The 19,040-nt window shown below is 40.9% G+C and overlaps 1 protein-coding gene across 4 annotated transcripts in view; it reads right to left on the minus strand.

Moving 5' to 3' along the window:
• Positions 1-19,040, minus strand: part of LOC141753401 (talin-2) — a 116,005-nt gene that overhangs the window by 71,462 nt on the left and 25,503 nt on the right. For all 4 annotated transcript variants that reach the window (XM_074612063.1, XM_074612053.1, XM_074612044.1 and 1 more), the window contains exon 2: positions 13,096-13,143. The gene's annotated coding sequence lies outside the window, so the exon portion shown is untranslated. The remainder of the gene's footprint in view (positions 1-13,095; positions 13,144-19,040) is intronic.

Genomic DNA, 19,040 nt, shown 5'->3' on the forward strand with positions numbered 1-19,040 from the left:
AGTCTGCCATGTTGCTACAGTAGCACAGAACGGACAATCCAGATACTTGCTCTAGAGAGAGCCTTTCAGGTTTTTTACGTCACCGTAGTTCTCCGAAATGCTCGTGAAACTACGGTTACGTGAGGTGCAGAGTCAAAACCGTGGTACCGCCAGCCGCCGTCTGACTTCCGTTGGTCCTAAAGCAGTGTTATTATGGTAATGGTGGCGAACGGTGTAACCCATTTTTGTACTCGGCGGCTCACGTTACCGCAGTCTTGGAAAAGGAGGAATGAGTGGAGGGGTACTCAGTTAACTACACATAACCACATAACTAGATGCTGCCGAATCCTACACACTGTACCTTTAATAATAAAAAACTATTAACATTTAAAAAACTTGTTGACATTATTTCTGACCACATAAAGGGATGAATACATGTGATGGCAGTTGGACTTTAATTTAGTAACTTGTTGCCTCCAGAGTATTTTCTAATTTGCAGTTAAACACATATTGTTCCTGACCTGAAGCAAGGCCTCTAGGCAATGGCAAATGGCACAGCACAGCACAATTCAACCGTATCATATGACAGTGGCTTTCACTCTGACACCACACATGGCCTCAGGAGATGAGGAGTGAGGTTGATGGCTGCTAGAAAGTCAACCGTGTTGTTTTCAAAAACGACTCCGACTGTAGAGAAAAACCCCATTTCAAAAGCAATGAAAATATATGATAAAGCCGACACGATGAAAGATTTAAATTAGACATGTCTGCTACTAAAAACTGTAACACAAGCTTTATTAAAATTATTCCTGGCTAACAAGGCATGTTGGGCTAATTTGCCCCTGGAGCATGTTGCATATTATGATCCATCTATTTTATATGCACTGCTAACGAATCATAATTAGGCTGTGTAATGCCGAGCGGGTTTAGTTGAGATATTATGAGGGAAATCTGTGTCCCACCAAATTCAATTAATGTATACAGAATCATCAGTGGATTTGTTCATGTGAGCTAAAGAAATCTGTTCGATGCTTTCACGCTGAGTTAACTTTGAGACTTGAATTCACGCTATGCATGACTAGAAACCTTTCTGTACCAGTGTTGTTTATCTATAGCATGCATGGACTTCCACTTTGCTGCCATGACACCTAAATCCACTTCTTATACACAGTCTATGGGTTTAGATGGATAGATTATATCCATGGATAGATTGATTCTAAAACTCAATGAGTTGGCTGAAAATGGTTTCCGCTGATTAGTGTTAAAACAAGAACCCTGTAAAACGGTATTCAATATGCATAAGACAGCTGAGCCGGTGCTGACAGAGCTAACAGTGGTAGGGGGGAACCGGAGGGTGGGTGCAACGCTCCCGAGACGAGGCCGTGGGTCGGGACGGCGTTATCAGCGGTAACCGCCTTATGAGTGCAGTGCAGCGGCGGCCGTGAGCAAACAAAGCACAGAGAAACTCTGATTACAACACACAGCGGGAGAGAGACTTCATTCTCTGCTCAGGTAGACATTCCTCCCTATATCTTTACATAGCAAATAGTTTGCTGCTATATTAATGCTCTGCATCCTGTATATACAACCTTTAAATACTGAGGTTCCCAAAGTTGAGAATCCATGTAGAAAACACGGACATTAAGGAGCAGCACTGTATTGCAGGGTAGAGCTAGTTAGCCCTATTATTATAGTATAGCATCATAAATAAAAACGTGTTAAAATGTTATTCGTTCTAACATAACTAAATGAAACACAGTGGTTAGATCTATTTATTAATGTTTGTATTTTCAAAAAAAGAAGAAACAAAGGCTCTTCTGATGAGGAATAATGTGGTGAAAATAAGCTAGTGATGGGCTTCGTGGCCTCAGAAGTAAAGCTATACGTTACTACTGTAAGTACAGTTGCAAACTATCAGGGCATGCTAAACGTTTGCAGCTTAAAGTACAGACAAACACAGTTTAATCCATTCCTTTTGGACACTTTTGTTCTTATAACTACTTAAAAATACTGAGTATCGCTCTTATTAGAGCCCCATGCACAGCTGACAGTTTGCTGACCTGTTCTTCTCATCTCTATTGGCCTTTTGAGTGTTTAAATATATTTAATCAGTGTCTTCTCAGCTGCACGCACTCACCCTCCCTTACATTGATGAATCACTTTCAAACAGTTTTCCAGAGCGAGCCAACCTTTTCTTTTAAATAACCTCAGCTGCAAGTAAGCCCGTTTTTTTCCCGACATTTCCATGCAAACGGCGGACACACACGGCGTAAACAACACATTAGAGACTCTCTCTCTGACTACTCATCAGGCAGAGATGGAACTGATCTAAAGCATACAGTCTTAGTCACACACGAATGAGCTGGCACAGTTCAGAATGAGGTCATCATCATCCAGCGGGCTGAATGGAGCGGCGGTGGCCCGGAGGTTAAAAGAGTACACTGGGTCAATATCGCTCTGCCTGATATGCAGGCAGACTGAATGTTGCAAGTCTTTCAGATCTGCCAAAGAGCATATTACTGTATGCAGAGAACGCTACAGGAATTAATTTGTACATACATGCATGCATGAGGTTTAAAGGTAAACTCAAGGAATATTTCTGACTGGGTTCCACAAGGGCTAATATGTTGATTTCCTCTGTTAGTATCAGAGTAAAACATGCTGATCATTAAAGAGTAATTCCACCGTTTCAGCCTTTTTCAGCCAGCAAGAACATTTTAATAATTGCTTGTTCGGAGAGTGAGTGAGTGAGAGTGAGGGAGGGTCAGAAATGTGTCCACAAATCACATTTTTTATCCATTAATTAAAAATGGCATGAGGTGGCAGTGGGGGAGTAGGATAAAAAAAATTCCTGAAGACAATAAAAACTACCTTCTACTTGTGTTTTTTTCTGCTGCATCAGAAATGTTGAGGCACATTTAATTATTAAGTTTCACTTTCACATGCCAGAGGGAGTATAAATATTTACAGCTAAAAAGTTGAGTTGCACTTCACTATGGCACCAGACAGCTGACACATACATGTACGCCAATACACAGGTACACACACACCTGTACTTGAAAAGGAAGCTACATGTGAGAAATAAAGCCTGTTAGCATAATTATCCACCTGGTTGGTGGTGGTGCCAGGTGACAGACTGTATACCTCCTGAGTGACAGACACTAAGCGTCTGCCCATGTGTTTTTGCATGTGCACATTTGCATGCATGTGATAGAGAGAGAGAGTTCAGGCAGGCAGGTGATGCCTCTCTGTCGGCAGCAGCACCAACGCAGGTGTCGAGTTTCATGCAGAGGAGAGGAGAGGCAGACAGTGGCCCAACGCTCCCACAAACACAACACAGAGCTCGTTGGTAATGCCTCATTCAACATAATACAGTATGGAGTTGCACGTAACGTAGTAATTTATTGTTATTACCTTGTTGTTTGTTTTTATGAGGCCATAAAAGGGGAAAATAAGTTGCTAGAAAACGTGTTCATTGGAGCTAAGCACATCCTCCTTCCTGTCTCCAAGCTGAGAGTGAACCATGAGAGGGATGGACCTGGGATCAATTTTAGCCTCTTCTTCACCAGAGGAGGGAATCAATTTGAAATCTGAAGCCACACCACAGTCACCCCCGTCTTTCGGCACATACCACATATCAACTTCGACTTCAAAACTGTATGAGACTGCGTGTTTATGAGCCACCACTCAAGAGTTAATCTTCTATTACTACTCACTCCCACATTTCAGTATTCCTTTTAAAAAAAGGACATAGCTTTTGTTTTCCATTTAGAGTATAGATCCATTATTGCGACTACTCTGTTACCACTTGAGGATATGTTCAAATACCGGTTGCCACGGTTACTGAGGCTGGTTGTGGCCCGAGTAATATCTGATCTGTTATAAGGCATGGAAATGAGAAAACCTTAGAGTTTAACTGATGTTTGTTGCTTGAAATATTTGTGGATTAAAGCTATTGCAGATATGTTGTGCTTGTATTCAGCATATTTATAAATTGCCTATTTAACAGGGTCAAAACATTCAAAGTTTGCTAGAGACATTTGTTATTTAAGGTAAAAAAGAAAAAAGAAAAAGAAAGAAGCTGAAGCTGTATTCAGACCATGATGGGACACAAAAAGTTCCACTAAATCTACCTACTATGCTTTTGGGCTTTTTCTCTTTCCTTTAGTGCGTTATATATGTGTATATGTGTATATTTTTTGTGCATGTAAAAGGTCTGCAAAGTTACAAAGTCCACGCCAAAGGGAGTTACTCTCCCCCACAGCAGCACTGCTCCTGAACTGCCTGAAACGCCTTGCTTGAAGTCCCACCTTTTCTTCCGTAACGTGGTGATGTCACCAAGTAACACATTTTGCCTTGTGGCTAGTTTGGCACGCCCTCAAACAAAGCTAGTTAGAGCGGAGCTGGAGCGGAGTCCGAAGAGTTTGGATCGGTTGACCAACCACAACAGAGTACCAGCTGACCAATCAGAGCAGACTGGGCTTTTCGTGAGGGCGGTACAGGAGCTCAAACAGAGCGTTTCAGACAGAGGGTGAAAAGAGGTGCTGCAGAACAGCAGGTATGAGAAAAATAAAGTGTTTTTTGAACATTAAATCATTTAAATATGTTCTAGTAGAAACCCAAAATACAAGTCTGCACCTGAAAATAATCATAAAAGGTCCTCTTTAAAGACATTATTTTGTTTGGATTTGTAGCTTCTGAAGGCAGAGTGTACCAGCGTGAAGTACGATCAGTTACTATTTGTCCCAACAACTGTGCTTAACATCACCATAATCCATTTTCCTTGTTCCAAACTGATTGTCACTTGTTGCCCATTTCAAAAGGATGAAAACATAATATCCCTACTTTCAAAAGGCACAATCGCATCACAGTTAGAAGGGGCTCTGCATGAAGCGCCAAATATACACAGGTATCTACCGAGTGACACATGCTTTTCAAGTGCAAACCTGCAGGTTAAATCATCCACAGACGAGCCTTTCCTGTCACAACAGCATGTCGACATCAAACACACAGCCAGTGAGCATAACGTGAACGCCATGACAAAATGACTGCAAGAGCTAAGTTGGGCCATCTTTCATGACAGACCTGAAACAAACTACCTTCACTTCTTAATGCATTAAATGCTTTACTCTAGGATGTTGCTTTTTAACAAACACAAGAATCTAAAAGAGCTGCATCTTGCAAAAGCATCGCTCTGCAACGGTGTGACGTGTTCAGTGCTGATGATGTGGAATGTGTAATCTATTAAACTAACAACTTGTGCTGTAATAAATCCATGTCAAGTCAGTTTCACCTCAATACTTAAGAGCTGCAAGATGCTGACATCTTTGTTGCGGCAGAAAAGCATTACAGACTAACCGTAAGCACTCAGTGAAACAACGGTCATCCACGTTTTCTCATATGTGTCCAGCAAAAGTAATACAGACCCCATATTACAATACACAGTACATACATACATCAGTTGTCTATCAAGCTCTCTCTCTCTCTCTGACATTGATTCAGAGCTCGCACCAATTCCCCTCGTTGCACTCACTGCTTTCTGAGCACTTCTTAGAAAAGCTGCCGAGTTGCATTTCTGTCACTGACTGATGTTAGAGTCACCAAACCAGACACAGACCACCACTTATATGTTACATATGAATATGACTCGCCGCACATTTATGACAGCGCTTCCCAGCATTGTAGGGTCAGAAGAGACGGGCAGAGGTGAACCAACGTCTGTGAGCATGTGCGTCTATGTTTATATGTGCATCCTGCAATTCAGCCTCATTTGGTGTCCCCTTTAAAAAAAAAGCTATGATTTGGCTCCAAACAGAGGAATTCCACTGGCTGGATCAGTTACTGTTATGAAACGTGGGACGAATCCATCATACGAAATTATAAAAAAATAATGACTTCAGTTAAATAATATTGTAACCTCTAGTCTGTAATTTCCATCCCTTTAAAATAGTCTCAATTGCATGGAAAAGGTTGCATGGAAAGTATGTTTACTTGAGCACTGTATGTAAGCTTCATTTTGAGATACTTTACTTTGACACCTTACATTTTATGATACTTTATATGTGTATAGCACTACATGTCAGAGCGAAATATTAAATTTTTTACTCCACCACATTTATGTGAAAGCATGAGTTACTTTGAAGATTTTGCATACAAAGCACGATTAGCTCATAATATGATGCACTGCTATATAACAACACCCAGGGACATTCTGCATAAAGAGTACTTTTACTGCTGATACCTTATAGCGAGACTATGCAACTTTTTAGAGAAGAAATAAAACAAACTTCCTCTTACAAATAAAAACTTTAATTTACAAGCAATAAAACCCACTGTTGCTCAATTTAACACACTCGGGGGGGTTTCTGCTACAGCCGTACTTGTCCTGGTATGACCAGTATGTTATGGTGGCTAATGTGAGCTAACATTACCAGTCTTTAGGTAAATATTTGCTGTATAAAAAGGGCATTACTGAGTCTGTTTGACTTCATTACTCTTCTCCACTTGCATTACCTTTAAAACAGCTGAACAGTAGTTTAGCTAATTATCCCATAACTGTAACTTGTAGCAGCAGCGGTTATTATTCACCAAACGGTCTCACTATAAGTACAGTTTGCTGCTGCAACATCTGTACTTCTACTAAATGATGAATGCAGACAGAGGGTGTAAAAAGGTGCTGCAGCACAGCCGGTATGAGAAAAGCAAAGCTTTTTTTGAACATTAAGTCATGTAAACATGTTCCGAGTAGAAACCCAAAATACAAGTATGCATCTGAAAATCAGCATAATAGGTCCTCTTTAAAAGATACTTCTTTTCTGTTTTACACCCCTCGTTCATGTGTCAATCAAAGAGTCAACAGTCCTCCAGCATTACAAGCATGTAGGTCAGTGTTTTTGTATCTTATATGGAGGATCAAAAAGAGCTGAGGCAGAGATGTTTGTTCGGTTATCTCCGGTCAGGACTTGTCATTTTTTTGGTCATCTGCACTCATGTCACATAAACACCCCTAAACCCTGAAGTTGCCCGGTCAAATCATAAGGAGATGGAGAATCAATAAAACCTGCCATGTACTAAAAGTCCATATAATCTCTGTGCTTTGGTGTGCACTTAACGGTTATTGAGGGGATTGTCTTTCTTGTGGGACTTTCTGGTGTAGTTAAAGGCCAGGGATAAATCTAGCTGTCAGACCAAGATTTAGTCTGAGCCGTTTCCTCAATGATAACTGCCCTGCCTTCTGCAGTATAAAGAGATGTGAATACTAATATTTGCTATAAAAATCTATTAGAATCAGAGGTTCGAATCAGAGGTTAAAATAGAGAGGAAAATTAGTTGGAGTCAGAGCTGCTACATTAAAGCATTGACATTGTTACGGGTATAATGTGTAAGAAGCATGATAATATGACTGCAGGTCAAAAGGAAAAAAGGAAATGGCTGTAGTTCGATCAATATCGGGTCAATATTGGCCCATTATTAAGAATCAGATATCCTCTCATGATGGCCCAATTCCTATTCCACAGACTCAATGGTTAACAACAAACACATGCAACCTTTTTGATTTTGTTGGGGTAAAATCGGTCACATTTATTGAACAGCATCACGGAATTTCAGACGGCGCATTGCAAAAATATCAGGGCCAGACTGTTTCAATCAATATAAACACATGGGCATCATTTGAGGACAGAAAAAATCCAAAGGGGAGACCCATGGTGGATGCCTAAATGTGAATGCCAGGGAGGCCAAAGTGTTTCTGGACACTGAGGGCTGTTCTATTTGGCAGTGATGCAACTGGGATTACACAACCCCCCCCGCCCCTCGATGGGACGGCCACCCAGCCTGGAAGAACAGGTGATTCACTGCGACGGTGCCAGCCAGCTGCTGCGGCGATGGCCTCGGTCACCCCCACCAGGAGGCATGATCACTGCTTACCAGTAAAATGTGCGTCGGTGCAAGGAATGCAGCGATAGCGTGGAAGAGTCGTGTAAGATGTGGTCAAGAGTTAGTCATGTTCCAGGCTTGGTAAGGGGCACAGTTCTCATGATACGATTAGTCACATCACAGCACTGAGGCTCACTTCTCCTGCCATCACTGATATTTCACATCCAACTAGGATCTGCAATAAATAATTGGCTTGCCAGGTGGAACAGAATCAAACCGTTTTTTGTGATTAATTGACAGCTCTGTATTAGGGGTGGGGGAGGTGGGTGGGGGGGTGCATATACTACAGCATACAGTAGTATCGAGATATTTTGTGTGGCAATATTGTATCGATACACGGACATCAAGTATCAATCTTTTATTATATAAACGATTAAACTCTTGGCAATCCAACGGCCTCTATTCTGTCTTTCAGGGCTTAGTCTTAAAGCTAGAGTGAAGATATTGGTATGGTGGTAAAGGCCCTGACACACCAAGCCGACGGTAGGCCGCCGGACAGTTTGGGGCTGTCGGTGAGCGTCCGTCAGCCAAGAAGATAAACACAGAAGGCTCTTCTCATTTTTCTTCTTCAATCTTGCTGCAATACTCAGCATATCGCAAAATGTTTAAAATCGCAATAAGGTCAAATCGTGACTTAAGTATCATGATAATATTGCATCGTGAGGACTCTGGTGAGTCCCACCCTTACTCTGTTAAACTGATACTTGACCCCAAAAATTTGTGAGTCACTCAGTTCCCATAAGCTTGAAAGCAGTGCCACGCAAGCAGGTTTTGCTACAAACCTGTCTGTTCTGCTGAGTGTGACATCATCTCCTTGTTTACCAAGTACAGCACAGCCGAGCTTGTTTAGGGAACACTAGACAGACTAACCACATCCTCCGAGTCCATAAACAGTCAGCACAGAGATCTGAGTAACAGCCCACGTTGACATTGGTTCTGATAAATGGACCTTTATTAAGTGTATGTAACAGTGCTGCTAAATGATACTGCTGTGTTGACTCAATAATTCCACAACATCTGGTCATAGTAAAGACAGTAACAGTACACTACTAGATGTTTCTGAAAACATTTGAGGCGAGAAATAGGCATTACAGTAACAGAATATTGATTAATATTTGACCAGCGCTGCCTAGTTTGACCGTTTGATCGGAGTTCTTGAGTGATTGACAGCTGCCTCCGTTGAATGAACAGCCTATAGGAACGCTCTCTCTCTGAAATGACCTGTGATTGGCCAAAGTCTCCCGTCACGTGCTAGATTTTTTTTAAAGCCTGAAAACAGAGCCATGAGGAGGTGCAGAAGTCTAGTTTTCCCTTTAGAACACTTGAATTACAATATGCTGGGTGGTGATTATGGCATTTTTGCCCAATGATGCCAAAAATACTCTGCCTACTGCAGGTTTAAGACTACAAAATATTCATAATGAAACTGTGCAATGATCCATTACACTGATCGTTATCCTCATGCAGCCCCTCTGAGTCTGAATCTGGGTGCAGTCCCAGTCTGTGGAGCATTACTGCAGAGACGATCCTGGCTGGGGCCCACTGGCCCGGGTCCAGAGGAATACACTCTGTGAGGAACATCTAAACATGAGACCGGTAAGGCTGGGAACGGACCTCTTTAGCTATCATCAGCACAGACATCTCTCTCTTTCGAGAAACATGGCCAAGCTCTTTAGTTGCACTTAAAAAGGTCTATAAATTAATTGATCAAGTTGGCAACAAAGTGGCTGACGCTACACCACTGAGAAAAAAAACCATCCAATTACAACAATCTCATGTGGAAAAGCTGGGTTGTTTCAAATGTTATAAACCTACATACATAGTAATTATACCCGCCCATAACTAGAGAAACAAACATGTGCCAGGTCCAATTAAATGTTTTATTCCACTTGGCTGAGGACATAAACCTAAAATTATGCCTGCAACAGCAAGAAAAAAGAACTACATTAGTGATTTAATAACAAAATTAGGTTTGCAGCTGCCTAATCAATAGCAGAGCTCTTAGTAATTTATAAATGTCAAAAAATAAAATGAGGCGCAACAGAATGTGCGATTGCAAATTTAATTTCTTCTAAAAATGGGTAAATTATAGAAAGCTGATATTCTGCCAGATCCAACTGCTTCCTTGGCCATCTGTTGAAGCAAAAATCCTAAATAAAAAGTGAAGCAGACCGTTCGATGCGCTCCCAAAGCACACTATGGATTATTCACTGATGAACTAAAGCATCAGGAAAAGTGGCAGATGTCTTCAGAGCATTTCAAGGTTATTCAGGGATAGACCAAGTATGAAATATGGAAAACATGTATGTCAACAAAATATTGTTTTCCTAAGCATGCTTTTAAAACCAAGAACGACAGTTATGTAGCTCATATAAACAACAGAAACTACACTGTAAATGTTGCATCCAGAATAAGTTCCAGTGTTTCGTCTCACCACGGTTTCAAAGACTCAGGCCATGCTTGACCAATTAGCTAATAGACTGGACAGTAGACGACTGGCTGAGGCTGGAATGACACTCGTTGAGCAGCCATGACAGATACAGGGGCAGAGTTAAATATGTAGAAGATAGACTTCCACTACACTTTTATGGAAAAGTAAACATTGAGATATAAGGTTGACATCAGTGCTCGAAGTACCGGTACTCACCGGTACTCAGTACCGGCACTTCTACATTTTACTCTTTGGTGTACCGTGTTCTTTTTCTTTCTCACCGACACTTCTCACAAGCCGTGGGTACTCTTTTCTGCCCTCTCCATATAAGATTCATATTGGCGATTTATAGCAGCGCAGCGCTAGCCTATTTGCACCACGATTCATAAGCTGTATGAACATAAAAACAATGCAGAGAGAATCTGGACAAGCCAGCGCACGGCACGGGGGAGGGGAGGTGAGAACGAGGGTGCTGTAATTTATCAATACAACGTTCAAGTTCTTTTTGTAAAAAAAAAATAATAAACTGTTCATTATAACTTTGATTTATTTGTGAAAAAATATAATTAATGAAACATTATTTAAAGGTTTTCTTAATCTGCTCTTTTAGGACAAACATTTCCAGACAAATTAAATGTTCAAACGAAGGATGTGATATGCGTAAATAATAAAATTATCATTTAATTAGTAATAATAATGGTCCAAAATGATGTAAAATTGTATAGTTTCAAGTCAAAAACCTTCAAATTTTCTTGGGCGAGGACCTCCAAACCAAAATATCTCCTAGTACCTTTTATTCACTGTCAATATTCAGAATGTATCTCTGCATAATATGTATCAGCATCCTAACTGGGACACTGCTCTTAAAACCTGAATGATACTCTACTATAGGCTACAAATAACACAGGAAAGCACTTCAACTATTAACACTAACCCCACCACCTTAACCTTATAATGTTCCAGTTGGAATATTATTGGAGTATTATAGGCCTACTATAGAAGATGCATAGCCCAAGTATAATAATATAACAATAAAATAGCAGCAATGGCATTTATTTTTGAACACCAGCAGCTTAAACTGTATTCCACCACATTAAACTGAGAGCAGGGCACCGTTTTAAAATGTACTGTAAAAACTTTGAAATACAATGGTATAAATGGGAAGACCACCTGCAGCAATGCTAAACACCGTCAAAGCCAAATGGGAGAAGGAGCTCTTTTCAGCAGACACATATCAAAGGACAAACCCGAGGATCCCTTACATTTTACTACTCCAAAAAACAATGTTTAACCTGTAGTCTTCATTGTATTTCAGCTTTGGACACAACGCACATCTGATTAAGTCGAAATCTGGCTATTTATTGAAACATGGCATGAGACGACTCCACATTAGAGCTCATTAAACGTTGGAAAACTAGAATGCACAGCGACTGTAAACCTCATTTGTGGAGCGGAGCGTGGTTACAGTGAGAGGCTGGGCACCAGATGCTGCCATTTACTCTAATTGCCCTCCGAAAGCAGCTCATTGAGTCAGCTTGAAAATGTACATTATTGTATACTGTCATGGAGAGATGCAGATGTTCAGCAACACACACATTTAGCTTTTATTTATTTTTTTACAAATTATATTGACTTCCATTAATTATCTAAAAGTAATTAGCAACTTCTTTTATGTCCACCGAACCCACGGTAATCAGTCCAGTGTATCTGGCAAGCTTTAAACCAGGTCTGTCTGGCTTACAAAACACAAACAAAGAGGAAGTAGATGGTTTAGTTTCAACAGTAGTAGAAGTAAATACTGTATGACGCAGGTCCAACACCACTGCATTTGTGCGACTATGTAGGAAGAATGTGAATCGTAAAGACAAAAAGGGAAACAAACAGACAAAACATTTGTGAGAAAACACAGAAACTGGAGCTGCTGCCGCAATTAAGAGCAGCAGAGAAAAAACAAAGAGCCTAGAAGACAAAAGCTTAAACTCTTTCACAGTATACTCCCATGTGGTGCCCTGTCATCTGGAAAATACTCCTTATCCTGGTAAGTCTTTCCAAGACAAACATGCAATGGACAACAGAGCAGTCACATGGAATTGTACACCAACACTGATATTGATGAACGTCTCCAGTATAGCCAGTATGTTACCAGCCATACTTAATGTAACCCGACTACCAAGATGTGTGTCTACATTGTATATGAATTTCTATGAGGTGGGTCCGTAGACTGTATATAAAGATGGTCGGCATGACAGCTCCCCAGAAGTGAAGCCAAAACATCTTGATCGCCCCCTGGTGGCTGGCTGCAGTATAGGTCATAAATCATGCCCCTACATGTTAGCGGATGGGACAGCGATATGGCAGCTCCCATATCCAGGATATTTTGGCTTCATTTTGTACAGTGGGAGGAAGTGAAGACGCGTCGTCTATCTACAGTATGTATACATATATATGGGTGAGCCACTGTAACATAGCATCACTACAAGAACAGGTGTTGGCAAACGGGAAGATTTAATTGGCTCCAAAGTCTGTGTTAACACATCTTAACATCAAACATTAAAGTGCAATGTTTCTATTACATTATTCAAATGTGGGATTTCACAGTTTAATTCAATTTCATGAACAGCCAAATTACATATTTTCAGCTACTTCTCTTTCATGCGTACTGTAAGTGGTGCTGCACGCCATCTGTAGTGCTGAGAACACACACATACAGTACATGAATGTCACAGCATGCTCCATCATCAGCTTCTTACCTTATTGCTGAGGGAAATGCGGCCTTGAACGTCCGCTGATCTTCGCAGCTGAAAAGACAAACGGTGGACATGTGTGAGACAAATGTACAGAATATGTACATAAAGGTAGCTTTCCTCTAAATACAAATAAAAGAAATGGATCTCTACGTAGAAGTGTCCCTTCTCCGTAGCGATCTCCAGGCACAAATTGCTCAGCTCTGTATGTTTAGATATTGGTAATAGGCTGTGCCATATGTGGCAGCAGCACATGATGATGACTCAAGGCAAAACAAAATGAAGATATGCAAATTAATTAGGTTCTCGCCGCCAAGAATAAGGAGACAATTACAGCTGGTTAAGTGGATGATTGCAAATTCCAATAGCATCAAACACAGAAAGGATACAGCAGTTCAGCTGTTTTCCCAACGCACTAATGCAAATAAGGTTTTTCTAAGCGGACTGGAATATAGGAGGAAAACAAATTGTTAGTAATATGATTGCATTGTTAGGTAAATGATTCAACACATGAAAATATGTATATACTGATAAGTCAGTTGACTTCCCAATTCAAATCAAAGTGTCCTACTTGGTGGAGGCCAAGGAAAATATTTACTAAGAGACTTTCTAGAAAGAAATTTGTACAGCATTGTTATTGAGGCCGCCCAGGGCAGTTTTTTTATGTCGATCGTATCGGCTACATTCAGCTCACTCAAACCAAAATCTTTTGTTTATTGTGAACCATTGCACTCCAGGTACAGCAGCTTTCAAAAAGACCCCACTGTGCACCTCTAAAAGACTTAAATCTGCCCCGGGCCACATAGCGATGTAACAACCACAGAGCAGAATGAACAAATAAACAGACGTCAGCACTTTTATTAAATGATATCCAACTAACAGAGCGTTTATCAGGGAGGGAGCGATAGGAGCAGAGCCTTTTGGGGTTAAAGAGTGGTCACTTTTACATCTGGATATTATTCGTTCTTCAGGTTCCTCTGTAATATATCAACCCTCCCTGACCACGACATTGAGGACAATGTACTTGCAAACCTGGAGGAAACCTAACAGCTAAGTAGGCTGCATGACAGCAGCTGCAGCAAATTCCCTGCTTAGTTTCCCTAGACGCCCCTCTTCTTTGGACCTTACAGCTAAATCAGTTCAGCATTATGGGGCCTATGTGTGCCTTAGAAGTGTAAATAACTCAGGGAAAGTAACAAAATCAAGAACAAATACAGTGACAGAGACAAATCATCATTACAGAGAATGGTAAAATACTTTAAACTGTTACTACCTATTACTGCTATTTCTAATTATTTAACACACATTTTGACAGCGTTTAACAACAATATCACAGTGACATGAAGCACTTAGAACTTTTAACTGCTCCCGTCCACTCCCCGCCAGCTCTTTCTGAAGAGCATAAAGACATGCAGCTTTTTCTTTCTTGACAAAACCATCTTTGGCTGACTATAAAGAAAACATTAACCAGACAACAGCCAAGCGTTTTATTTTGTAGTTCGGTCTACTCCAAAAATCAACACTAATTAGCTACAGCTGGCTAAATTTGCAGGTGATAGTATATGGTGCCTTCAAATGGGGTCGTGTTCATCGCGTTCACAAGAAGAGTCCATATGAACGCCCCCCTCTTGTGGTAATTCACAAGTGGAAAGTTTCTGAAAGCTCCGAGTTCACGAGTTGTGACGTGTTTGTCGACATTGTCAGAAATGGCAAAGGTTATAGAAGTTAATTTTTCGGTACATAATTAGTGAATACATTGTAATTTTAGTTGTATATTGTAATTCTTCGTAATTTTATAATTTGTCTGAGGAAAATGTTGATATTCCCAACGGTGTCATCTTTTCCCTCTGTCATTATGCCTTTGCATTTACTGCATTATGTTACCCACTTGCTAGCTTGCTAAATTGTTAGCCTTTGTGGCTTCTAGACGCCGACAGTAAGATTTATATTCCCGTTGCTTAGCAGCGGTGTTCTCACGACTTAACCACTTGAACGCCAAGCATATTGTGTACACGACTTCCCATGTTGTAAACACAAGCTCACGAGTTTCATTTGAAGGCACCACATATTAGTCATTATAGCCAACAAAATGGTCAACAAATAATCCTTTCACCTCTTACTTGTTTAGACATTCTTAATGTGTGTTATAGCTGTTCAAAACCATGGCTCTGGCTTTTAATCATTCAGTTCCCTAAATCTAGCACACCATCTTATTCTACTACAAGCTAGTAAAAACACAAAGTCCACTCCATGTAGTATGCAGTGAAAACAACGGCAAGTCTATAACACAACAGTGACAATGCAACATGTACTATATGGTCTGCAGTCAGTTCTGCAGTCAGTTCAGTATACTGTATGTGGTATTTTGCTGTGGTTTAAGTTTCCAAATGTTCTGGACTAGAATAATCCACAGCAGGACAACTAGAATAATATTTCACAATATGCAGTGTGGGTTATTAGACCTGTCCAGACCGTACAGTATAATGCCCACAGCCAGAGTTAATGACACGCGCTGCAGCCGCTCCACTGACAGGCTGGAGACTGATGGGAGACAAGTGAGAGACACTCTCAAGGTGGATCATTGGAAAAAGGGAAAAGCAACACACTGAAATCTCTCACTGTCATGCAGGTCCTCTCTCCCTCGGGAGGTTTTGCACACACTGCGGCTACACAAACACTCACAAACACACTCAACAATAGACTGTGCTGTAAGCAATGATGAGTCAAGCCATGCAAACCTATACACAGGTAAAGTTGTTCATTTTCACACACAGCACAGGTGTGATAGGATTGGTCTTGAGCCCTGACGGTACCCGCAGTACTGTACAAAAACGAGTACCGAGTATGAGTACGTTTTCAGAATTTTGGCGTTGACTTGGTACCGAAGTATCGGTTCTCATGACATCCCTATGCAGTAGTACTCCACAAGACCTGTAAACAGATTTAGTGTGTAATGATGTAATGGTGAAGTTCCCCTTTAATTTGAAAGACAACAGGAACTGACATTTCAAGGAATCCGTTTGCTCAAACTGGCAAAGTAAGATCTGTGATTCAGTGTTACTTTAACATTTAAATGTTACTGAAACTGTATTGAGCAATGTGTAAACTCCATAATAATGAGTGGTTATGAAAGGTGCCAAGTAACAGGACCTCATATTATATTAAAACTCACATCAAAACATTAGAGGGGAGACTTTCTCACAGATCAAACAACGACACAATGGGAAAGCAATCTCTGAGAAGAGCTGAAAATAATGTGACAAAAGGAGAAATACTAAGCCTTTTGCCTCCAGGAAAATAAATGTGCGCACCCAAATTAAACAAAACACGCTTGAGGAGAGAGAAACCTTATCTCACACAACTTAAGAGACATTTGCATTCCTGTAATTGTCTTCTCAGAGCCTGAGGCGTGATTGCTTTGAGCAGAATTCAACATAGTTTAGGAAACACCACCGAGGCACTAGTAGTTAGGCTACTTAATAATCTAAATGAACTCTCAGTATATCTCGTTAGATTAACTCTTGTTAAATCTGCTAAAACCCCAAAAAAATGATGGGAAATGAGGCTGGTGAAAAATCGAATAAGAAGGGAAACTCCTCTGGTCCCCTGGGGTTTCCAGAGGTGGAGCGCAGGGGCACATCGCCGCTGGCAATCTTCAGAAGCACAATATGCCACTGGAGACTTCATTGTTCCGTCCGTCCTGCAGTTTCATTAATCACACGCTGCAGAGGAGGACAGAGTGGGGACAGGTCAGACAATATGGAGCCTGCCTGAGAAACACCTCGTCTCCGGCCCCAAAAAAATGAGGCTTTAATAAAGCTGCACACTATGACTTCTCAACATATCGCACCAGCTACACAGCTGGAATACACACAGGTCAAAGTATTTACCAAAGGTGTGTGTGTGTGTGTGTGTGTGTGTGTGTGTGAGAGAGAGAGGTTTGAAAAACAAAGCATAGCCACCAGTCAAAAACATGAATTTGAATTCACCATATTAACCTGATTTATTGCACACACACACACACACACACACACACACACACACACACACAGTTGTTGCCACTGAGCAGCTCTGCTGAACTAATGGAGAGCTGCTCACTGTGGGGGAAGCATTAGGCTACTCTCATTCCCATCCACATTTCCCCCACCCAAAAAAGGTTTGCACAACAACCTTTGTTGCCAAGAGTTAGATGAAAGGATCGATACCACTCTCTTATCAGTCCATTAAATATGAGGCGATAGCAGGAGAAGGTTGGCATAGTTTAGCATGAAGACTGGTAGCACGGGCAAACAGCCAGTCTGACTCGGTCTAAAAGATACAATAATAAAAAACAGTTTAAAACCACAACGTGTTCATTTTACAAGTTGTTTTTTCCACATATTAAAAAAATAGGATATAAATGTGTTATTTAGTGAGATTTAGAGGTGATAGTAGGGTTTTTTTCACCGTTGGACAGAGCCAAGCTAGCCGTTTCCAGTCTTAATGCTAAGCTAAGCTCTCCTGGCTGTAGCTTAATATCTAACTCAGAGACATGACAGTGGTGTTCATCTTCTCATATAACTTATGGCAAGAAAGCAAAATGTCCCAAAATGTCCAACTATCCCTTTAACTTTTTGACTCCGCTGACCCTAATTATGACAACATGAAAGCCAGTTGCAAATTTCAAACTGATGGACTACATCAGGTGAAATCCTGTGTCTCATGGGAAATGGACTGCATTTATATAGCGCCTTTCTACCATAGCAGACAAAGCGCTTTACAATATGCCTCTCATTCAAACACACTAGGGCTGCAACTAACGATTATTTTCAGTGTCTCTTAATCTGTCAATTATTTTCTTGATTAATCGATTAGTTGTTTGGTCTATAAAATGTCAGAAAATGGTGAAAAATGTCGATCAGTGTTTCCGAAAGCCTAAGATGACGTCCTCAAATGTCTTGTTTTGTCCACAGCTCAAAGACATTCAGTTTACTGTCATAGAGGAGGAAAGAAACCAGAAAATATTCACATTTAAGAAGCTGGAATCAGAGAAATGTAACGATTAATCGATATCATAATAGTTGCCGATTAATTTAATAGTTGACATCTAATCGATTAGTCATTGCAGCTCTAACACAGACATTCATTAGGGTTGTCCTCGACCAAAGAAATTCTTAGTCAACAAAAATTCATACGATTTTGTCGACTAATCGATTAGTTGATTTAATCGACAGATCTGTGAAACTGAGTTTCTCCACAAAGAATCTCACAAAAGCACCACTTTAAATCTTTTGCTTACCAGAGATGTGCTCAAACATTTCTTGGATATAAGTTATTTAGCATTTAACGACTAAGAGGGGGCAGCCCTAACCGTCATACATCAATGGTGGCGGAGGAGCCATGCAAGGCGCTAACCTGCCCATCGGGAGCAACTTGGGGATCAATGTATGGCTCAAGGACATTTCAGTGTGCAGACAAGAGGAGCCGGGGATCGAACCGCCAGCCTTGTGATTAAAGGTAACTTTAAAATACATCTCTCCTCCATGAGCGTCACTACACTGCATCAATGAGGCCTAAAAAAAACCTAAAATGCAAAGACAGAACTAAACCACAGGAAGGATTTACAGAGAAGCAGGGTGAAATTTGAGGAGCAAAAACAAGAGGAAAACAAATGAAGGAGGATGCTGCTGCTGCTTTCCAATTGTCTTTAGCGAGGGATTAAAAGTCCTAAATCATGGCGAACATCACAGCTCAGCCTGGCAGCGCAGACTGACCAAAGCCCACTAACTAATTGTCTGGCGTCTTCCGCCAATCTCTTGGATAAGTAGCAGACCCAGATATGCAATTAGCTAAATGGGTCCATGGGATCTGGGCTTAATAAATGCAGGTGGTGGTGTGGGTGGTGGGGGTTCCTCGTGTGGTAGGGGACTCATTACCCACCGCCCTCTCACTGGGAGCCACCTGTCTAGAGC

This window comes from Sebastes fasciatus, chromosome 2, assembly GCF_043250625.1.
Source record: "Sebastes fasciatus isolate fSebFas1 chromosome 2, fSebFas1.pri, whole genome shotgun sequence".
NCBI lineage: Eukaryota > Metazoa > Chordata > Actinopteri > Perciformes > Sebastidae > Sebastes > Sebastes fasciatus.